Source organism: Anolis sagrei, chromosome 6, assembly GCF_037176765.1.
Source record: "Anolis sagrei isolate rAnoSag1 chromosome 6, rAnoSag1.mat, whole genome shotgun sequence".
In the NCBI taxonomy this organism is placed as follows: Eukaryota; Metazoa; Chordata; class Lepidosauria; order Squamata; family Dactyloidae; genus Anolis; species Anolis sagrei.
In genome coordinates this window covers 93,210,710-93,235,557 of record NC_090026.1, presented here as the reverse complement: position 1 = coordinate 93,235,557, position 24,848 = coordinate 93,210,710, and the positions used below count along the sequence as shown (strand labels likewise).

Sequence of the window (24,848 nt, the reverse complement as noted above, 5' to 3'; positions counted from 1 at the left end):
AGGTTACGGGTTTTAAAATCCTATTGCAACCAAATTCTGACTTCCTAAAATATGCAAAGATGAGAATAAGACCCATATTGCCTATTATAGTGGTATATTATTGACTTTAAAACAACTAAGAACATTTAAGACTGATCAGCATTACTAGGCAGAAGTCTCCAATCTAGAAGCACAAGTAAAGAATCAGTCCTCTAATACAAATCATCCATTGACAGAATTTCTTCTAGAACAAGAAAACCATTTACCAGACGTATTTCTTTTCCCTAATATAAAAAGAAGGAAAATAAATGTATTACTACAGGACTCTATGACTCACAACAGAGGCTCCATGAACCCAAACTACAATATTTTAAATCTATAAAGTCCTGAGCAAAGGAGTCTGTCTGTCCATGGAGATAATCCTTCTGCCCCTCTAAAACCACACACATTGTATGTTTCTGTGATGATCCAGAGGCCTTCTTCTATAACCTCTGACTCAAGGAATATTTCAAGAACAGTCGTGCCAATTCACAGGAATCACCAGCCTCTACAACACAGCAACAGACACTACATTAATACACAATACAATATCTTCAGGATGCCTCCTGAAGATTAGCGCACAGATCTTGTCCTCTACAAAGAATGCTTCTGTCACTGTGCCCAGAAAGAAATAATCAGTAAGAGATGTAATTTACCACACAATCTCAGCCACAAGGAACAAGAGGCTATACACAGAGTCTCAGGAATCATCATGTAAATATCTGACTGACTACTATACATACAAGAAGCTGAGAGGCAACTGTCCAACATGACATTTCACAGAGCCCAGTCTAATTATCCCACAGATAAATACAAAAAACAATTTACACAGGCTACTGAAGAAATTTACCATGGAGATACAAAACCAAATCTAAATTGACATACCCCATATTGATCTATTACCCAAAATAGATAACAGGGAAATATCGTTAGATATATGCCACCGCCACTCATAGCTATGTGAATGATTTTACAGTCCAACCACAAACTTCCAAGAAAAACTAGCTTAGCCAGAATGGATACAGAATCCCTATATACCAACATTCCACACAAAGATATAAACTGTCAAGAACATCATTCTAGATGAGATCATAACAGTTCACCTCATTGAAGTTTGCCACTCTGATCTCACACACTACTTTATTTCTGGTAATAATATATATCTTCAAGTTAATAGTACTACCATAAGGAAACACATGGCACCATCACAATATGCCAAAATCTTTATGGCTGACATTTATAGCTGATTCCATCTCTGACTTTGATCAAAAAACCTACAAAGGTTTCAACAGAGACAATGGTTTCCTTGCACACTATACATATTATAACACTAATTCCCTAGTCCCAGAAGGGCAATCTTGGCCCATTTATCACATCTCCTTTCTGATTCCTAGACAGCAACACACTACAGTAACTTCATCCACAATTTATATCAAGGCTTAAGGCTACATCTTCTCTTGTTTTCTGCCCCCATCACCATACTCACATATTCTGTCTTTCTATGGGTATTGATACAAACAGTCTGCCTATGAAAATCTGTTCCTAGGAACTTCACTCCATGCACCTGAGAAAGTAGACTTAGTCTCTGAAAACATGTGCTATCAACTTCTTTCTCTCATTCTCTACATTACTACAACAGAGATCCTCAAAAGCAGAGTTGGGGGGGGGGTTCCCACAGTCCCCCAGACTGTTGGAGGCTGGACTATAGTTTGAAAAAACATGAACAAATTCCTATGCACACTGCACATAGTAGTTCCAAAAAAAACATGAAAAAAACAATACAATATTTAAAAAGAATAACAATTTTAACCAACATAAACTTACCTGTATTTCAATGGGGACATGTGGGCTTGTTTTTGGTTGATGATATAGTCAGTTTAATTAAGATTGTTGCTGTTTGACTTCAAGTTGTTTCAGACTTAGTCTAAATTTTAGGGGAGATGTGGGATAAATGACCTTGGATGGCCATATCCACCTGCGGGTCTTACTTTCAGGACCCCTGTACTAGAAGATCCCTTTGAATATCAATATAGCAATGTCTCTGAATCTGAACAGTCAAGAGCAACATATGAAAGTAAAATCCTCACGTGTTTGTAAAACAGCCTTAAAATCTAAGCTGCATGACATTTCAGTAGCAAATGAATCATGTAAAGAGCATGTTTATAAAAGAGCTACTAAAACAGCTGAGTCAAGGACAAAAAAGCAGAAGCTGGGTGTGGTCATCCTTTTCTTTCACAACCCACATTTTTAATAATAATCAAGTCTTTTTTCCACAAACATATAAGCTGAAAAGTTTTTCTATGTACTGATGTAATTTTCACTTAAGACTATAACTATTTCTATCCCTAATTGTCTCTGTTACCTCGTTAAAAGGTCAGTTGTGTAAAGCTCAGATCCATATCACATTATAGTTTACGAATAACAAATTTAACAAGAGTTATGTTAGCCTTACAAATAAGCCAAAATTAATACCAAGTGGTGTTGCAATGTGCCTTTGATTAATCGATTCACTAGATCGGTTCACCCTTCTAGTCATAACTTAATTTTGGCTCTTGCACTTTACTACTGTCCCTGCCCCTATGGTTGTACTACACTAATCTGACTTGGCCCTTCCAGCCTTAATTTATCATCTGCCCCTTGCACTTTGCCATCAGCCCTGTTCTTGCAGTTGTATTGTACAAGCCTCTGCCTCGTCCTTTAGTTCCGAAATGTCCACCATGTTCGGCTACTGGTTGCTGTATGATGAATTATGTTTTTAATTTTGTTTTTATGATGTTTGTATATGTATTTTTATTGTGTTATATTTTAACACTGTTGACTGGGTTTGGTTTTCATGTAAGCCATCCGAGTCCCTTCGGGGAGATTGTGGTGGGATACAAATATAAAGTTGTTGTTGTTATGTTGCCAGAAATATCCAGTGTAATCTTATTCAAATATATATTTTAAACAAAGCTATACCAAAGCTGACCCAACGGTTGGCAGTCCAAATCCGGGGAGCCAGGTGAGCTTCCTAGCAGTTCGAAAACATGCAAATTTTGTAGAGCTGAAAGGAGGATGACACAGCCACCAGCAATCACTGACTCTCCCTGCCTTATTTTTTGTTAGGTTTTTACACAACAGCCCTGTGCTAGCCAGAAACTGCAATGCATTTTCTCCTTGCATTTAATAGCAAATAAGCAGAATAAGTTTTTATAGGCCGTATTTCCACTTAAGCTGCAACAGATATGGGAGAGAGAAAATAGGACTGCTTTGTCTCATCCCTCACATCAACATAACTCAACAGCACTCTTAATGAAAAACAAATTTCTTAAGAAAGGAAAGAAACACTGACCTCAAACAGCAAAGATCACACTTTTGAAAGCAATGCTTTATTAGGAAAATACATTACAAGTTCATTATTCCCTGCTCTGCCCCTACTATTCCAAAAGTGAGTTACAGACAATGTGCCAACAATAGTGACAATATTTCCAATATACTTACAAAGCTCAATTTGTTTTGATTAAGGAAGTCCTCCTATTGGGATGTTTTTCTAGGGCTAAACAAAACGGATTACTGGTCCAAAGTAATAATTTCAATATCTGATAAATATAAGCAAAACTTCTCTACAGTCACCTAGTTTTCCACAGGATTCTTCAGTCATGATCAGAACTTATGCTGAAAATCTTTGATGGAAAAATGAGCAGGTTTTGCTAATTCTTCATATGTAGTGTTTCTACATATACAGCCTTAACATATTCCATTTAACTACTATTGGAAAACCCTAATCAGAAATGCCATTGTGTTTAGCACTTGATTTCCAAAAAGGATTTAATTAATTCACTGAAGTCAGTACACTACTTCCTTTTTTTTCTTTTTGAGAACAAACATTGATTATATTCACAAGTATAACATCAGAAGGAATATATATCCATCAATAACAGGAATAATATGAATCATACATATCACAAGGAAATGAACTTAACATCAAGGTCATTATAAATCAAGCACTTCAGTTTAAAACAAGAAATTAAAATTAAGACATGTGAGCAGCATGGAGCCCTGTAATTATATATAATCTCATTAGAATGAACATATAAATTTATTTTTGGAAAAAAACACCCAGATTTCCCATATGCTTTATTTCAGTGTATTTGGAAAATTAATGTACGAGTTCATATTTCTGATGGTTTCACTTAATGTTACAGTTTGCCTTGCCATATAACTGCAAATTAGCTGACTGAACCTCTATGACAAGATTTTGCTGGAAGAAGTAGAAGAAGAATGCTTTTTAAAGCATTTCAAATGAAGAGTAAATATTCACTAAAACAAAGCCCCACTTTTAATGGCAATTGTTTTTTCAAGAGAAACTTTCAATTACAATTAAGCAACAAATATTTTTCAAAAATAAAGAAAGGTAGTTATAAATATAGACATCCATGTTTTATTGGCAGATTACAATAGTTTAATGTAATGTGATATTACAACAATGGCAGAATGCTTGCAGAAGCTGAAATATTAATTCAGAAGTATCTATAAGAAAGGATTTCTGGACAAAACAAGCAGAAAGCTCTTTTGAATCAGTTATAGTAAAAGATAAAAAAGTTTCACACTGCCATCTTGTGTGGCATCAGCAAATGTTTGAAGAACATTACACACTAAATACTTTAAAATGAGCTTCACTGAAATTGAGACTACTTTAATGTTTTAACTATAAAAGGATTCGGATATATTAGTCCCTTCTGCCTTACAATAAAAATACTCTTTATTACATCAGCATTCTACCATGGTAATGATAACAAGGGCTGGAAATATTTATTCCTTATAGCAATTACTGCAATATATTTAATCTCAGCTATGACAGCTATCAACTAAAGTGATTATTTTTTTAAAAGGAACTTTAATTAAGAGCCTTCCCTCAATAAGTCTATTACAAGTTTGCCACCGCTGTAAAGAAGCAACATTGGTACAAAGCTCAGTGTCACAGAATAAAACAGAAGCCTACATGCAAATTGTTAGCCTCATAAAGATCCTGGGCTGTGTCCTCAATTGGGTGATATGGGGGAAATGGGAAATAGAAACCAACGAACAGTTCACTCTGGAAGACACGTGACATAAAATTATAATACCTCCACTGATCAGACAGAACACATACAGAGCCAGAAGTACTTCAGGGAGGCAGGTCCAAGGCTATGTAATCAACACTTGGAATTTGGCCTAGACACGAAGCAGAAGCCAATATTTTAGATCCATGTTGCATGATTCCAAGTTCTAGATGCTACATGATAGACTAGATTACAAACAATTTTAAGCGACAGGCACAAAATTTCATTGGGCAAGATTGTTTTCAGGAATACCTAAAGACTGCTGATTTGAATGCACTACAAGATCTCTAAACTATCAAATCATATGGTTTAAATTTACTTCAGTAAAAGACTAAAAGGAATAAAATGTTGCCTTTTAAACAGAAACATCAGCATCCGCATTTTGTAACTCTTTGTATAAGTGGAATAACTAAATTTGTCGTTACTAGACCAAGAGCCAACATTATCATGTAATCTATTTCACAAACACTGTTTCCTTTTCTGCACGTGTTTGAACAATGTGTCAAGTAAATTCATGGTTTGAGTGCCAAAACAAACATACATAACTACATCTTGTATACAATTTTAATAAGAGAAAAAACTTGACATTCCATCTGGACAGCCAATTTTAATGCAGAAAATCCCATATGGGAACAGAAAATAACACGTTTTCAAGACTGTACAAAGTGACATTGTGTGAACACTACTGACTGCCTAAACCAGGTATGAAGACTGCAATTCAAAATATGTATGTCTGAACCATTTAAACAGATTAGAAAAATCCATTACAACACATTCCCTCAACTTCCTATCTACATTCAGATCACAAGCCTACACAGGTAGATCTGAATGTAATAAAGAGATTAAGAAAGGTAGTGTACCTACACACAGAACACTGACATCTGGTTTTAAGTGAACACTTATAAATATGGAAAATTAACTACTGTAGTACTTATATCGAAAAGCAAGAATCATGTGTTGCTATGTGAACCTATCACTGGGTTTTCAGGACACGATTTTGTTCACGGGGGTTGGCCTTTGCCTGGGTAAACTTTGAGCAAGTCACAGAAAATGTGACTTGCCCACAATCACCCAGTGGATTTTCAATGGCCAAGGAGGGATTTGAACCTTGGCCACCAGAGCCCAATGCACAAACTGCTACATGATGTTGGCTCTCTAAACGAAAGAGTACTTGAGAACAATGGCCAAGTGCCATTTGAGAAGTTAAATCAGTTTTCATAGAAAGCAATTACCTCTTGACAACTAGACTTTAAAATGCAAGGTAATGTCAATAAAAGGTGGAAATGACCAAATCCACCAGCCTAAGTGAATGCTTATTAATTATGGTGCAAATAGATGGTACAACCCCTGTACAGCTTATCTCTTTGAGAAACTTAATGCTAACTCATTTGCATTCACAGCAATCCATTTTACAAGCATCAAGGGATTTCAAGGGGTGGGGGGAATCCATGTGGCCATTTCCACAACTTTCTATTCTCCTATACAGAAGACAGTACTGTCTATAACTTACAAAAGGGTTCTTGTAGCATCTTTGAGACTGAAAGATTGATAGCATACATTTTACTTGATAACTTGTGCTACCAACATATTTTTCTGTCTCAAAGGTGTGACAAGATCCACTTGCATGCTGATCCAAACTAACATGCCTATGTCTTCTTAAGTGCTGTTTTAATTGTAACTGTGTATTTCAATGTATTCGTTTGGCATCTAATGCTTGCCTGCTGTAACTTGCCCCGAGTCCCCCTCCGGAGGTGAGAAGTTCAGGGTATAAATGCTCTAAATAAATAAATAAATATTCTGCATACAACTCAGTTCATGAATGAAGATTTCCTCAAGCCAAACAACTCTGACTGCCAGATAAAATTATTTTAGGAATGTAATTCCAGACTATGGAAACACATCTTGGCCACGGTAGGCTGGTCAGTGTCATTGTTAAACAAGATCAATTCATAGGCATTTGATGTGTTCTATTTATTATGTCTATACATGGGATAATACTTTTAGGCCACCATTTCATAGAAGATGCCTTTGGAAAGATACAATTCCTTGAAAAGAATGCAATAAACATTTTTAACAAGAAAAATTAACAGGCATTTCAGCGAACAACTGCAATCATCCCATTAAACCCGATTTCTGTACAAATAGATTGAGTTAAAAAATCCTTTTCTGTTCTGTTTAAGTTGCATTGTTCATTTAACTATAACAACATTAACAAAAAAAATTGAATTTTTTCTAGGAATCCAGAATGCCTTCTAACACATTTGCAGTTCATAAAGTACTTTACGTTTGCATGGATTATATAAGGAGCAGGTCACAGCAAAAATGTACACCAGTTTTTGATGTCACAGCCACGTTACATGCGTAAACTTCAAGGGAGGAAAGCTAACATAACTCTGATACAATAACAAGCTTGCTCTAACTTTAAGCGTTAGTGTAAAAATCCCATCTGATCTTGGAACCTAAACAGAATTAGTACATGGAGGAAGACTGTGAGCAACTACCAGGTTCTGCGGGCTATGTTTTAGAGAAAGGAACCTGCTAAACGACCTCTGAGTGTTCCTTACCTAAGAGAAATTCCTTGTGTGCCCTCAAGGCATTTCAGACTTATGGAGGCACTATTACATGACTTTCTTAGCAAGAGTTGTTCAGAAGAGGTTTGTCAATGTGCGCGACTTAAAGTCACCTGATGAGTTTCCATGTTCAAACAGGGTTTCAACCCTGGGCTCCAAAGTCATATGGAGGCATTATACTGGCTCTCTGAAATTCAGGTCAACTTGAAGGTATGTTCACATTTACATACAGTTTTTAATGATAAATCTGCCTTTAATGTTCTTCAAAACTGTTGATTTTACTACAGCTGGCAAACTTACCTATCCCATATAAACTGCCCCAGACACTTAGGTCCTCTGGGGGATGTTTACTCCAACCAGCCAGAACCTGACTGGCAAGGGTCACCCAGAGGACCTTGTCACCTGCCACCTCTATGACTGTGGAATGACCTGCTGGAAGAGGTCTGACAGTTAAACAAGTTTCCAGAATTCAGTACACAACTGAAGATCTCTTCCACCAGCCCTACCCAGTAAATTTCAAACACTGAAATTAAACCTTACATTTTATTAGTACGGGTGTCAGTCTTTATTCTGTGTATTTTAATATATACACTTTAATAGTATTATATTTATAGTTTTTTAAACCCTTTTGGACTCCACCTTGAGCCATGAGGAGAGGAGAGTGGGTTTCTTGGGCTGTATGGCCATGTTCCAATAGCATTCTCTCCTTCATCTTCAGAGGTCTGTTAGAAGTGAGGCAAGTGGAGTGTATATACCTGGTAGAATGTCCAGGGTGGGAGAAATAACCCTTATCTGTTTGAAGCAAGTGTGAATGCTTGAACAGCATTGAGTAGCCATGAAGCTGTAAAGTCAATCGGTGAGGGTATCTGCATAGAAGTAGCTTGGACTTTGTTGCCTGAAGGCATCCTCTGTTTGGGAGGTATTAATTGGTACTTGATTGTTTGCTGTCTGGAGTTCCCCTGTTTCTGAGTGGTGTTCCTTACTTACTGTCTTTATTCTGGTGTCTTTTAATGCTGGTAACCAGATTTTGTTCATTTTCATTGTTTTCTCCTTTCTGTTTAAATTGTTTACGTGCTTGTGGCTTCTCTGTGTGGTCTGACATTGTGGTTGTCAGAGTGGTCCAACATTTCTGTGTTCTCAAATAATAGTTTGTGTCCAGGTTGGTTCATCAAGTGCTCCGCTATAGCTGACTTCTCTGGCTGAATCAGTTTGCAGCACCTTTCCCGTTCTTTGATTAGTTCCTGGACATTCCACAGATATATGTATATACTCTCCATTTGTCTCACTTCTGGACCTCTGAATATGCCAGCCACATATGCAGGCAAAAACATCAGGAGAGAACGCTACCAGTACATAGCCATACAGTCCGAAAAACTCACAGAAACTCAGTGATTCCGGCCGTGAAAGCTTCTTTTTCTTCTTCTTATTCCAAAAGCTCTAGTGTTGGGTCAACGGGTAACTTGAAGACATATTCACACAGATATACTGTCTTCTTAAAATAAATATCCCTTTAAAACACCTTTAGACCAGGGCTTTTTAAAGGTTTTCCCATTCGTGACCCCTTTTCACCCAATAATTGTATATGATCCCAGATATATAGCTATACAAAATGGATATGAAAATCAAACAGTGATAATAAACCAGTATTTGAAAGACTTGCTAAACACGTCCCCTTTTTTATGAAGTACAAATGAAGTATTTTCTGTAAAGTCCACTGTAAACACTTCATGTTGCTACTTACAGATTTCTGTGGCATTTGGAAACCTTTTACAATTGCCATTTTTGTAACCCATCATTGAGCTCAGGGGACCCCATTTGGGATCATGACCCACAGTTTAAGAAGCAGTGCTCTAGACCATGGTTTCTTAAACTTTTTCCACTTATGACCCTCTTTCCGTCAAATTTATTTTTATGTGACCCTGAGCATATAAAAACATAAAAGCTATAAAAATCAAACATTTTCTGAAAATAAATTGGCATTTGCAAAGCTTGCTAAACAGACTGATTTCCCTTTTTTATAGAGTACAGATTAAGCATTTTCTGCATGGTGTTACTACCAGATTTTACTGTAGCCAATTTGTTTCTGACTGCAACATTAAGCATAGGGGACACAATTTGTGGGTCGGGACCCTGTTTAAGAAGCAGTGCTATAGGCTGTTGATTTTACTTCAGCTGAAGAACTTACCCACCCCTTCTAGGACCCAGTATTTGTTTTGTTTTTTACCTTTTAGAAAAAGAGAATCATTCCGTACTTTTGAGGATCTACAATATTCTTGCACCAGCATAAAATTTAATCTCACAGTGACAAAATTCCAAGGCTAAGGCTACATCTTACACTATCGAATTAGTGCAGTTTGTCATCACTTTAATAGCCATGGCTCCATTGAGTGATGGCAGTGAAAGTGGTGTCAAACCACATTACGGTTAGTCCCTGCCCATGAATGTCCAGCCCAGTTTACTGATAAGGTTGTACCCAGCATTTTAGCTCCCACCCTGGCCCCTCAGTCTGGGTTTTTTTTTTTTTTGGCACATATCCATTCCCCCCCCCCTCCCCCAGTTTGATCATATCCATTATACTGGTCACTGGTTGCTGAGTTGATTTGATATTGTTTAAACACTGTTTTATACCTTGTTGTTTAAATTATGTTATAATTGACTGCCATATGTTATTTTTTTAATTGTGTTTTATTTTTTGTTTGTGTCAACAATTTTTGTTGTACGTTTTGGGCCTGGTCCTGCTTGTAAGCTGCCCGGAGTCCCTTCCAGGAGATGCTGGTGGGGTATAAAAAATAAAGTTGTTGTTGAGTGGAGTGAGTGGAGTGGAGTGAAATAACAGGAAGTGAGAGAAATCGACCACTTGATGTTAGAAATAACAACCTTCATCAAGCCTTCTCTAGCAATCTGTTTGTCTATGATCTTGTTGCTTGCTATTTCCTATGTGTATGTTCTGGTGTGTACCTTCCTTTACTCTTTTTTTTTTTAAAAGTAATGTTTTTATTGTAAACAAAGGTAGAATAATATCAAAATCAGAACGTTGTTCTCTTAACATCTTTAACAGCAGGGGAATTCCAGACAAGAATCAATAAGAGCCAGCTAACACCTCCCAACAAAGGATCGCCCCAAGCAGCAACCAGCCAGGCCTTGAAGCTGCAAGCCCATTAAAAACTAATCAAGGTGGCCAATTGCAACATTCACACCTGCCTCAAGTAGTTTGCCTAGTTTCCAAAAGACCCCTCAACCTGTGAGGATGCCTGCCATAGATGTGGCCAAAACGCCAGGAGAAAATGCTTCTGGAACATGGCCATACAGCCTGAAAAACTCATAGCAACCCATTCTTAACATTCCCAATTCCACCTTTATCACCCACTTGTGTCTATCAATATTACTTCCCTCCCTCCCATCCTCCGGTAACAATACATTCCTTTATTCAGATAGCATTTAAAATAGTCAATTGTGGCGAGATAATGGTTTGGTTCCTTTTTCTATCAATCTTCCCCATTTTAGATTCCAGTTCTTCTTGATTCAGCCTGGTATTTGGTTCTCCTTTCAAGAATGTAACCCTGGAGAGTGAAGTTTGCTAGATATTCAAACCATTCTTTTAACTGTATTGTCGAAGGCTTTCATGGCCGGAATCACGGGGTTGTTGTAGGTTTTTCCGGGCTATATGGCCATGTTGTAGAGGCATTCTCTCCTGACGTTTCGCCTGCATCTATGGCAAGCATCCTCAGAGGTAGTGAGGTCTGTTGGAACTAGGAAAAAAAGGGTTTATATATCTGTGGAATGACCAGGGTGGGACAAAGGACTCTTGTCTGTTGGAGCTAGGTGTGAATGTTTCAACTGACCACCTTGATTAGCATTTGATGGCCTGGCAGCAGGCCTGTAGCCAAGATTTTGGGGTTTTTTTTGGGGGGGGGCTGAGTTTGTTTCAGGGGGGCTGAGTCTGAGTGAAAGAGGGTCTGCCCTAGCAAATCTTTTGTATTGTTACCCCAATACCGTCATGCATATGGGATATATTGAGCATGGTGATCAGATCATGATATGATTAAACTTAACAGTTTAAATAATGTACCAGTAAGGCCTTCTCGCGGACCACCATGAGAATTTCAGGGGGGGCTGAAGCCCCCCAAGCCCCCCCCCCCCGGCTACATGCCTGCCTGGCAGTGCCTGGGGCAATTTTTTGATGTGCCTGATTGTTTCCCCTCTGTTGTTTTGCTGTTGTAATTTTAGAGTTTTTTAATACTGGTAGCCAGGTTTTGGTCATTTTCACGGTTTCCTCCTTTCTGTTTTTTTTTTTCAAACTTCCCACTTTCTATGCTCTTCCCAACCCAAGGCCACAGTTGCTTGGGCAGAGACCAGCTTCCTTTACTTTCTGGTTTTCTGAGAAGGGACTGCAGACCACCTGTTCTCTCTTTCTCTCTCCATTTGACTATGTGACCTGTTGGTAGCTGGAGATGGCACAGGGAAAGATATTTCAAACTGGACTAATGAGTTTTGTACCTGTGTATGGTGAATACATGAAAGTTGTGAGTAAAACAAATATGTTACTTCGATCAAAGTCTACTTAATCTTCTCAAACACCTGTATATCTATCAGGCATGGGGAAAGTTGGGCCTTCCAGGTGTTTTGGACTCCAACTCCCATCATTCCTAACAGCCTCAGGCCCTTTCCTTTTCCCCCTCAGCCGCTTAAGCGGCTGAGGGGGAAAAGGAAGGGGCCTGAGGCTGTTAGGAATGATGGGAGTTGGAGTCCAAAACACCTGGAGGGCCCAACTTTCCCCATGCCTGATATTGAGATATATATACACCAGGCTGCCCTCCGCCCCACTCCCCTCCCCTTCGAAGAAGCGCCTTTCCCTCAGACGGCCGTTTACCTCAACCTTCTAACGGCCCCAACTCGAGGAAAGCCTTCCCTCAGGAAGGACGGAAGTTCTCACCTCTTTTCAGGGCACGCTCCCCGCCGGCCTCATTGATTCAGGAAGCGTCTTATCCTAGCTTCGACCAACAAAAGTAGACAAGAGAGAAAGAAAGGCTGAGGGAGCACCAGAGCCAGCGAGCGAGCGACTGACTGACTGACTGCGCTGACTGGCAGGATGCCTACACCGCTTTCTGAGTGGCTGTCCCGAGCAGCCAATGGCGGCGGCGCAACCGTTCCAGCCACCAATGGGCGCTCGGTGAAGGGGCGGGGACGCCAACAAAGTCCCGCCTCCTTCTCCTCCCTTGTTCTTTTTTTGCGGAGAGGGGGCGTGGCGAGAGTTAACAGGCGCGTGGCCGGGGATAATGCCGGAGGGGGCGGGGTTTTCGCTTTGTGTCGTCACTCCTTTGATTGACAGCGGCGAGTACAATGGGGCTCTGCGAGGGTTCAAGGGAGGTGAAGGTCTTCGGCTGCTTTGTCCGCTTTGGGTCATTCAAGCACCCTTTTCCCACCCGGGGCTCTTCCACACAGCCCTAGATCCCAGAATATCAAGGCAGAAAATCCCACAATATCTGCTTTGAACTGGGTTATCTGAGTCCACACTGTCATATATGTATAATATTATAATGTAATGCAATATAATACTAATAATAATAGTGGGTTGTTGTAGGTTTTCCCGGCTATATGGCCATGTTCTAGAGGCATTTTCTCCTGACGTTTCGCCTGCATCTATGGCAAGCATCCTCAGAGGTAGTGAGGTCTGTTGGAACTAGGAAAATGGGTTTATATATCTGTGGAAGGACCAGGGTGGGACAAAGGACTTTTGTCTGCTGCAGCTAGGTGTGAATGTTTCAACTGACCACCTTGATTAGCATTTAATGGCTTGGAGTTTCAGAAAAAAAAAACCATCTATTTCTGTTTTATTGACTGTTCTAAAGCCTTTGACTGTGTGGATCATAATAAATTGTGGCAAGTTCTTGGTGGTATGGGGATACCAAATCACTTTGTCTCTCTCCTGAGGAATCTGTACAAGGACCAAGTAGCAACAGTAAGAACTGACCACGGAACAACAGACTGGTTCAAGATTAGGAAAGGCGTACGGCAGGGTTGTATACTCTCACCCAACCTATTCAACTTGTATGCAGAACACATCATGTGATGTGCGGAGCTTGACGAATGCAAGGCTGGGGTTAAAATTGCTGGAAGAAACATTAACAACCTCAGATATGCAGATGACACCACTTTGATGGCCAAAAGCGAGGAGGAGCTGAGGAGGCTTCTAATCAAGGTGAAAGAAGAAAGTGCAAAAGCTGGGTTACAGTTAAACATAAAACAAAACCAAGATTATGGCAACAAGAATGATTGACAACTGGGAAATAGAGGGAGAAAACGTGGAGGCTATGGCAGGCTTTGTATTTCAAGGAACGAAGATGACTGTAGACAAGACTGGAATCAGGAAATCAAAAGATGTTTACTTCTTGGGAAGTAAATAGTGAAGAGTAGAGACATCACACTGGCAACAAAGATCCGCATAGTTAAAGCAATGGTATTCCCCATAGTCACCTACGGATGTGAGAGCTGGACCAGAGGGAAGGCTAAGCGAAATAAGATAGATGCTTTTGAACTGGAGGTGCTGGAGGAAAGTTCTGAGAGTGCCTTGGACAGTGAGAAGATCCAACCAGTCCATACTTCTGGAAATAAAGCCCGACTGCTCGTTAGAAGGAAGAATAGTTGAGGCAAAGATGAAGTACTTTGGCCACATCATGAGAAGAAAGGAAAGCTTAGAGAAGACAATGATGCTGGGGGAAATGGAAGGAAAAAGGAAGAGGGGGCAACCAAGGGCAAGATGGATGGATGGGATCCTTGAAGTGACTGGATTGACCTTGAAGGAGCTGGGGGTGGTGATGACCGACAGGGAGCTCTGGCGTGGACTGGTCCCATCCATCATGAAGTGTCGGAAATGACTTAGTGAATTAACAACAAATTGTACTATGCTAATAATATAATGTATTGTGTATATATATATATATGTATATCTTGTAAGCCACTCTCAGTCTCCTTCGGGGTGAGAAGGGCAGCATATAAATGTCGTAAATAAATAAATAAATAAATAAATTAACATATTATAATGGAATGGAACATAATACTAATAATTATAATATTATAATATGATAAATGGCAGTGTAGACTCAGATACACCAGTTTAAAGCACATCTGGGATTTTCTCCCTTGATATTCTGGGTTATATAGCTGTGTGGAAGGGCCCAAGGGTGCATCTAAAGTAAACATGGCTGAGGGAGAAAGATTGCTGGGGGAGGCAGTTTTTGGAGTGATGAGGTTATTCAGTACATATATGATGCTCAGAGTGTGGTGGAGTATCCTTCTCTGGAGGTTTTTAAACAGAGCCTGGATGGCCATCTGTCAGAAGGTTTTGATTCTGTGTTCCTGTATGGCAGAGGGTTGAATTGGGTGGCCCTTGGGGTCTCTTCCAACTCTAGATTCTATTATTCTATTCTGCCCAACCATACTAAGTTTTAAATAATAAGTAACAAGAAATCATTGCCACCTCACTTGGGTTATGCTGATTATGTTGCACATGATCCAAAGAGAGGCCAATTTTCCAGTGACCTACTTACTATATCTATGGATAAGAATCATAGGTTCTCCAGATGTTATTGAATTGTCTCTCATACAAACTCCCACATGCAGCATATTACAACATCATATATTGCTAGGCCGTAATATGCGCTGAATCTGATCCAGGCCCTTCCTAAACTAGGATAAGAGATGACTTAGCAATACTTTGCATGCTCTGAACTTCATGTTGAAACAACAGCATACAAAAGATAAAGTAAATAATCTGCACTCTGGTGCTTTGACTGCTTTGGAAAATACGTCTCTCTTTTTTCCTGGATTTCTATTCCCATCCTTTGACCAAGACTCAAATCTTGCTGGAGCATTGTATCTAAACATCTCTGGGTTAAGGCAGCAATTGTATTATTATTATTTTTAACATACTTGCTTAAAGAAAGATTCTGTATCCTGTTATTCAAACCGATTCTCCCATTTGCCTGAAACACAACAGCATGGCATAGAGGCTGGTGTGCCATAGTCTGCCATGGAACAGTTACTGGAATGCCTGGAATGGGCACTGGCTCCTTGCCTGGTGTGACTGCAGGGCTTTACACTCCAGTAGCCATTGGGCAGGAGCTTAGCCTCAAATCTACAAAGCTGCTTACAAAACTAATATGTTGTCAAAATTCATTGCAGAGTAAGTGGACCTGTCATAAAACAATAGCAACACATCGGAAGGAATCTTTCTTCATTAAAATGTTGTTTTAATAAACTTTTAGTTTTGCTACCCAAAACCTTTAAAAAATTCACAAATGACAATCTAACAAGTAGCAGAGGTGTGGGTGATACAGTTCCAGGGCTCAATGCTATGGAATCATGAGAGTTGTAGTTGTACAAGGTTTATAGCCCTTTCTGCCTAAGAAAGCTGGTGCCTCACCAAACTGCAAATCTCAGGGTTCCATATTATTAAGCTATGACAGTTGGTGTCAAACTGCTTTAATTCTGTAGGGTAGATTCTCTGTTAGAGAAACTTAAGTACTAAACCATAATAGGTTGTCTGCTTCCATTGGGGTTTATGGATAAAAGACCCCAATGAAAATGGAAAAACCACAAATTGCAAAAACACCCCTCTTTTTTGCCTGAGAGAGCACTTCTATAGGAATCTTTAGGTCATACAATGGTAGACCCCTTCCACACAGCCCTATATACCAGAATATCAAGGCAGGAAATCCCACAGTATCTGCTTTGAACAGAATTATCAGAGTCCACACTCGGATAATGTGGGATTTTCTCCCTTGATATTCTGGGATATAAGGCTGTGTGGAAGGGATGGAAGAGACCACATGGACCATCTAGTCCAACCCCCTGCCATCCAGGAAAAGTACAATCAAAGGTCTTCCATCATATATCTGTTGCCAGCTTCCACCAATCACACTGGAGGTCCAATAAATGCCTGCAGAAGTAGTTGACAGTGAGTCTCACCAAAGGATCTAGAAAATCCTATTAATCAAATCTGCAAATAATCAAACCTACAAAAATTGAAGGTGGAGGGTTCACTGCATAGACATTTCTATTAAGCTTCATAGCATTATGCAAAAAGTGTATTATTCTAAGAGTTTATTGTGGTAATCGGCTGGATGAATGCAAAGCTGGGGTGAAAATTGCTGGAAGAAACATTAACAACCTCAGATATGCAGATGACACCACTCTGATGGCCGAAAGCGAGGAGGAGCTGAGGAGCCTTCTAATCAAGGTGAAAGAAGAAAGCGCAAAAGCCGGATTGCAGCTAAACGTCAAAAAAACCAAGATTATGGCAACAAGAATGATTGACAACTGGAAAATAGAGGGAGAAACCGTGGAGGCTGTGACAGACTTTGTATTTCTAGGTGCAAAGATTACTGCAGATGCAGACTGTGGCCAGGAAATCAGAAGACGCTTACTTCTTGGGAGGAGAGCAATGTCCAGTCTCGATAAAATAGTAAAGAGTAGAGACATCAGACTGGCAACAAAGATCCGCATAGTCAAAGCCATGGTATTCCCTGTAGTAACCTACGGATGTGAGAGCTGGACCTTAGGGAAGGCTGAGCGAAGGAAGATCGATGCTTTTGAGCTGTGGTGTTGGAGGAAAGTGCTGAGAGTGCCTTGGACTGCGAGAAGATCCAACCAGTCCATCCTCCAGGAAATAAAGCCCGACTGCTCACTGGAGGGAAAGATACTAGAAACAAAGTTGAAGTACTTTGGCCACATCATGAGGAGACAGGAAAGCCTAGAGAAGACAATTATGCTGGGGAAAGTGGAAGGCAAAAGGAAGAGGGGCCGACCAAGGGCAAGATGGATGGATGGCATCCTTGAAGTGACTGGACTGACCTTGAGGGAGCTGGGGGTGGTAACGGCCGACAGGGAGCTCTGGCGTGGGCTGGTCCATGAGGTCACGAAGAGTCGGAGACGACTGAACGAATGAACAACAACATTGTGGTAATCATTTGTATTTAGAGGTCCCTCATCATCCAAAGACTGAAACTATGCAGCAGTGAGAGCCAACAAAAGCAGAACATAGATGTTCTAACTTGTGTAGAGATATGTGACCAGTTTTCTGGACAGTTCTTTTTTTTTCTCCCCCCCCCCCCATCCCCGATGTGTGACATGTGACGCAGTGGCCACTAGAGTGTTGGATTCGAACTGGGGAAACCCAGGCCCCTTTCACATAGCTGAATAACATTTTCTGCTTTGAATTGGTATATATGGCAGTGCAGACTCAGATAACCCACTTCAAAGCAGATATTATGGGATTTCCGCCTTCATATTCTGGTGGCCCTTCAACACAGCCATATAAACCAGAATAACAAGGAAGAAAATCCAACATTGTCTGCTTTGAATTGGGTTATCTGAGTCCACACTGTAATATATTCCAGTTCAAAGTAGATAATGAGGGATTATATTCAGCTAGGTCGAAGGGCCCCCAGGCTCTAATCTACACTCAGATGTCCCCCTCAAATAGATCAGCTTTGGCCAAGCAGTCACTTTGAGTCTCTTTGTGGAGAGAAAAAGCAGACTATAAATAAACATCATAATCATCATCTCCTTGCACAAATTCTCTCACAAAGTGTGAGGACAAACTGAGAGGTGTTTACCAGTTACGCTATCCTTGAATTCTTTAGAAGAAAGGTGACATTTAAATATAATTTAATTCAACTGGACAGTCATTTGACTCCTGTAATACACATTAAGGGCCCTTGAGAGGAATGACAGAGAGAAATTTAATTGACAGTAATCTGGAAATGTCAGAGGAAGTAGATCACCTGGAGATATAAGGAGTATCCAAGCATTAATCAAAAGAAATAACAGGACACACAATACATGTAAGGCTTCACTTATGTCTTCTTCTTCTTTCTTCTTCATCTTCTTATCCTCCAAGTGTAGTATCTTGGTGGTGGGTCCATAGGTGGATGTGGAGCCCTATTCTTGATCCACATGTTCTCCTGCAGTGAGGACATCATTTCCAGGTGGAAGACAATCTTGGTCATGGTTGATGTACCTTCCTCTTGGCACGTTTATCCCTTTCACCTTTCATTGTGCCGCTTCGAATTCTGCAGCACTGCTGGTCACAGCTGACCTCCAGTTAGAGTGTTCAAGGGCCAGGGCTTCCCAGTTCTTGGTGTCTATGGCCATCTTTAAATCTCTTTTCCTGTCCACCAACATTACGTTTCCTGTTCTTGAATTGGGACTATAGTAACTGCTTTGGGAGACGGTGATCGGGCATTCGAACAATGTGGCCAGTCCAGCAGAGTTGATGGTGTAGGAGCACCACTTACATAAAGAGATACACTCTCTGAGTGAAAAGATGTCAGTAAAAAGTTCATTATGAATTGTCAAAACTCCTTGTAAAAGCCCACCTTACACTATCATCCTAAACTATGACCCTAACTTAAATGGAAATTTGGAATAAAATAGCACACTCAGAAGCAATTACAAGCAATTACAAGGTGAAATATTTGTTTCCATGCATCCTCAGCATCTCCGTGCTAAATTGTTAACAAAGGGAAGTAAGTTGTGCCAGATCAGTAAAGGTTTCCTTTATAAACAAAATGATTAAGGCCAACATGTGATTAATTATCTTTCCTTTAATTTTTCTGGATGCTTAGCTCTGACTAAATCCAAACCTCCACTCTAATGCTAACAAACATATATATATACAATCTCTCAGTATCTTGGAAAATGGAAAAAATGTTTTAGATGATTACAGGCTTACTGAATCAATCATCAAGAAAAACCATCTGGCTTCTCCCATCCCAGATTTCATGGTGGTGTTTCTTTTTAAAATATTGGCTGTGATTTAGCATTTTCCGACCAGAGAAAGAATAAAGAAAGGGGCTGATTCCCTGGTGTGTGTGTGTTTGTGTGTGCTTTGTTGGAGAAAAAGATTTTTTTCTTCCTTATTTTCTATCTAAAAAATTCAAAATGTCATGTATTAACATGATTGCCCATAATTCAAAAGTGCTTTTCTATAGCTTCTTATACAAATATGGCATGAAGATTTAAAAGATTATGCATTAATCTCCAGCATACACCTATGTTGCATTTTCAAGGATTAGTAAGGATTGAATGAGTCATTATTCATTCAATTTAATATATAACATAGAAGCAGAAACGTTGCTGTGTGCTTATAACCTTCATCCTGACCTGGGTGGTTCCTTAGTAGGATTAGTCTTTTAAGGCACAGCTCATTCTTCCCATCCCACCTCCCTCTCAAGTTCACATTCAAACACAGAAATAAAAGTGAATAATACACTTGTAATGCTCTGCAGTGAACACACGTAATCTGCATTTATTGTAAAAACCCACAGCCATTTCTATTACTTTTCATTTGCTTTTGATTGCAAGTTAAAATGTGTCATTTGATTTGCTAAACATACTTCCATGGTTATTAACTACCAATATTTCACCCCATAGCGGTTCACCATTTTATTCAGATTTCGGTGGGATTATATTATATAGAAACATATTCATACATTTTTCAAAAGTTGAAAATGCATTCATTATTTTTGTTCCAAAGAAAGATAGTGGATTAACATTTTTGAGCAACTGAGGCATGAAAATGGCAACAAAAGTTTTGACACAACGGACCAGTGTGTCTGTGAATAGGTCACTGGATAACTATGCAACATTATTTTGCTTATTCAAGCTTCCAGCCATAACAGATGGGGCCTTTCAACACAGACTTTAAAAAAAATAGTCCGTGCCTCTCTGTGGAAAAAGAAACCAGGACTTCTCAAGAGACAGTTTTAGAAACATCCAAGGTCAAGAAGGACTGAGTTATATTTAATTAAACTAAAATAGGAATGGTAATTTTGGTACAGTCTTAGCAGGTTTAATTCTCAACGTGTCTGTCTCTCCCACTCGCTCGTTCCCATTTATTAAAGAGATTGAATGCCATTTATTTGCAAGTACTGATTATGACTGCTACCCTGCTAGGCAACAGAAGTGCTGTCATCAAAGCAGACAGGAAACAGGAGATCTTAAATTTATCCATGTAAATGTGCAGAAAGAGGAATGTTACTTTAAAGCAGCTGCAGAAGTTCAACATAAATTGTGAACACAAACTGGCCCCTTCCACACAGCTGTATAAAATCAACATTGAGCTGGGTTATATGGCAGTGTGGACTCAGATAACCCAGTTCAAAGCAGATATTGTGGATTATCTGCCTTGATATTCTGGGTTATATGACTGTGGAAGGCCCACTGTTGTGAAGTTCAGGGAACTGCCAAAATCCCCATAGGACCCATTGCGGGTGCCAAGCCACTGTTTATATTTTCCAGAACCTCCCAGCTTTTCCAAGAAAAGGATCTAAACAACTGGGGTAAGTAGTACTGACAAGAGATATGCCTTACAAACAATTAAAATACAAACAAGTCACTAAGCCTGGATCTACACTAACAATGTAGTTTGAACAGCATTAAATGATCAGTGTAGACCTATATAAGGCAATTCAGTGAAGTTCAAACTGCATTATATGGGTCACCATTGATCATATAATACAGTTCAAACTGCATTACATGACAGTGTAGAGCAGGAGTCCTCAAACCTTTTAAACAGGGGGCCAGATTACTGTCCCCCAGACCATTGGAGGGCCAGACTATAGTTTTTTTTAAAAAACGATGACCAAATTCCTATGCACACTGCACATGTCCTATTTTGCTACTGTTATGAATTGTAATGTAAATATCTGATATGCATGATGTATTTTTATTGTTACAATCTGAACATAAAGCATAGTTTTAGCATTTCTGAAGATAAAATAGTTCCATTTAAAATGAGGGAAACATATTTTCTGTCTTTTTGAAAGTGGTTTTTGGAATATGTAAGCATGAGTCCCCTTTCGGGGGGGGGGAGATGGGCAGGGTATAAATATAGGAAATAAATCTATATAAATAAAAATGTAATGTTCATTTGTGGGATTAACAGAACTCAAAAACCACTGGACACCTAACAACCCAATGTTTGTCCTTCACTCAAAAAAATTGATTTTGTCATTTGGGAGTTGTAGTTGCTGGGATTTATAGTTTACCTATAATCAAAGAACATTCTGAACCCCATCAACGATGGAATTGAACCAAACTTGACACAGAGTTCTCCCATTACCAACAGAAAATACTGGAAGGGTTTGCTGGGCAGTGTCCTTTGGTTTTAGAGTTGTAGTTCACCTACATCCAGAGATCACTGTGGACTCAAACAATGATGGATCTGAACCAAACTTGGCACTGATACTCAATATGCCCAAATGTGAACACTGGTGGCGTTTGGGGGTTGTATTTGCTGGGATTTATAGTTCACCTGCAATCAAAGAGCATTCTAAACTCCACCAATGATGGAATTGAACCAGTCTTGGTACACAGAACTCCCATGAACAACAGAAAATACTGGAAGGGTTTGCTGGGCATTGACCTTGAGTTTTGAAGTTGTAGTTCACCTGCCTCCATAAATCACTGTGGACTCAATGACAGATCTGGACCAAACTTGGCACGAATATTCCATATGCCCAAATGTGAACACTGGTGGAGTATGTGGGAAATAGAATCTTGACATTTGCGAGTTGTAGTTGCTGGGATTTGTAATTCACCTACAATCACAGAGCATTCTGAACCCCATCAACAATAGAATTTGGCCAAACCTTTTCAGAGCAGCGCTGCGGGGACTCCAGGAGCCGCTGCTGGTCCAGATAAGCGCGCACCCATTGCTTGTTCTCCTGGCGTGGCTGGGAGTGGAGCGGGAGGTGCCTCGTGGCCACAGAGAGCGCAGCAGAGCAGACACCATTCTTCTGCAACAGAAGATCCCTGATGGCGAGGAAGGCGTCCGCAAATGGTGGAGGCAGCACCGGGTGGGCGTGGCCAGGCTTCCGGGCCAGGGAAGCCAGCATCGCTTGGCCACGCCCACCCTGCGCCGCCTCCACCATTCGCAGACACCTTCCTCTCCATCAGGGATCTTCTGTTGCAGAGGAATGGTGTCTGCTCTGCTGCGCTTCTCCCTCCACACGGGAGGGAGAAGCCTGTGGAGAGAGAAGCGCTTTCTGCTCTCCCGCGGAGAACAGAGAGTGAAGCAGAGTGGACGCCATTGCTCTGCAACAGAAGATCCCTGGTGGCGAGGAAGGTGTCCGCGATTGACGGAGGCAGCGCCAGGTGGGCGTGGCCAAGTGACGCTGGCTTCTCTGGGCCCGAAGCCTGGCCACGCCCACCCAGCACCGCCTCCACCATTTGCAGACACCTTCCTCGCCACCAGGGATCTTCTGTTGCAGAGCAATGGCGTCCGCTCTGCTTCGCTCTCTGTTCTTCGCGGGAGAGCAGAGAGCGCTTCTCCCTCCACAAGCTTCTCCCTCCCGTGTGGAGGGAGAAGCCTGTGGGGGGAGAAGTGCAGCAGAGCAGACACCATTGGCGGCGGGCCGGATAATTGCCTTTGGCGGGCCGCATGTGGCCCGTGGGCCATAGTTTGGGGTCCCCTGGTGTAGAGCCAACCTAAGGGCCCTTCCACACATCCCTATATACAAGAATATCAAGGCAGAAAATCCCACAATATCCACTTTAAACTGGGCTATCTGAGTCCACACTCAGATAATGTTGGGATTTTCTGCCTTGATATTCTTGTATATAGGGATGTGTGGAAGGGCCCTATGTCCAAATGATTTCTATTCACCCAGAACTCAAATATGAAATCACTTTTCCCTAAAATCAACATCGAGACCTGATAACTGGAAGGCAACCAATGTAACACAAATGTTGACAATGGGATTGGGAGAGTGAGGGGAATGCATACTGAAAATTACAAACTGAATAACAAATGTTGCTGGAGAAGAATTAGAATTGTGCCTGCAGATTGAGGTCTTTTCTCAGGGGGAATTTTCAGGGCCCTTATACACATGCAGTAAAACCCAGAGGTAACCAGAATAAAAGGGGTGTGTGGCTAAACAATGTTTGGAGAAGGTGCAGGGAGAATCAGATTAATAGCTGAAAGCACATGTTTAAAAGGTGTACTACTTAAAACCCAATTCCGCCCAAAAAATGTGCACTTTTGCATGACTGTATATCCCTGCATCCCTTCCCATCCCCCTGTGTAGACTGCTCCAGTGCATGTGGGCTTTTTAAAATAGCTGTTTGGGCTGTCAAAAAACAGAGCTACAGACACACAGGTGGCTAAAGGGAAGCACAATTGTAAAGCTATTAGAACTCTCTGCAACCATTTCTTCCTTTCTTATAATATTAAGCAGAGCTTGAATTAACAGTTGGGTGAAAAAATAAGAAATTTGATTGTGTGCACATTGGGATCTCCACATGTGTGCATATGATGTCCAATGTATGTCAGAGAGATTTTAAAAAACTTCTGCCATATGTCTCCTGATCTGCCTAAAAGGAAGGCATGAGGACAGCGGGGGAGCATTTCCTAGGACTGACAGGTCTGTGTATGGAGTTGCTGTCAGGTCCCAAGATTTTCTGCCCCACTTTTAAAACCCACATTTTGTCGCTGTCTGGAAGCAGGCCCAGTTGTCTAGTAATATCAACAAGAATGTAGTGGTTACAAGGTCAGCCAATACTGTAAAAATAAATGGTCAGTAAATGTTATTTAAAGCCTCCTTAGCATCTAAAATATAGTACTTGACCAATCAGTTGTATCTAAGTTTAGAACTATCTTCCTAACCAATTGACAGTTATGCCTGTTTCATAAATCCTGTGTGGTCACGACTTGCCAAAGATGAAATAGCTTTTTGCAATCCATTAGCTAAATCAGCAGCCAATATTTTGATATCAGCATTAAGTAAGGATATAGGGTGGTAGCACAGTGAGTATGATACACAACAGGTTTAGGTATCAGGGTAAAACACACATAATTTAATTATGTGGACAGAGAGCCAGTTTCTTAGATATGTTTTACTCTTGCCTTCTTGACCACACCCGGATGTACCCACATATACCTTGGTTCTAATTGTGAGCTATTTTTGGAAGGTGTGCTTGCAACACTGTCCTTGGCATTGTTCTTGTGTCCCTGTCTCAGTTCCCAATATCCTTGATCTGAGGAAGACATTCTGAAGACTGCTACTGCCTATGTCCACCTGAATGTAGGGAGACACATCTATGGCCCCTTTTACATTTTCGTATAAAATCCAGATTATCTGCTTTGAACTGGATTATATGGCTGTGTAGACTCATA

At 40.4% G+C, this 24,848-nt stretch overlaps 1 protein-coding gene across 2 annotated transcripts in view; it reads right to left on the bottom strand.

Annotated features, from left to right (window-relative positions):
- HYCC1 (hyccin PI4KA lipid kinase complex subunit 1) overlaps positions 1-12,773 on the bottom strand; it is a 48,931-nt gene extending 36,158 nt beyond the window's left edge. Inside the window, exon 1 of one of the 2 annotated variants that reach the window (XM_060782101.2) lies at positions 12,603-12,773. The gene's annotated coding sequence lies outside the window, so the exon portion shown is untranslated. The remainder of the gene's footprint in view (positions 1-12,602) is intronic. The other variant, XM_060782100.2, reaches the window with a different exon arrangement.
- Between the last annotated feature and the right edge of the window lie 12,075 nt (positions 12,774-24,848).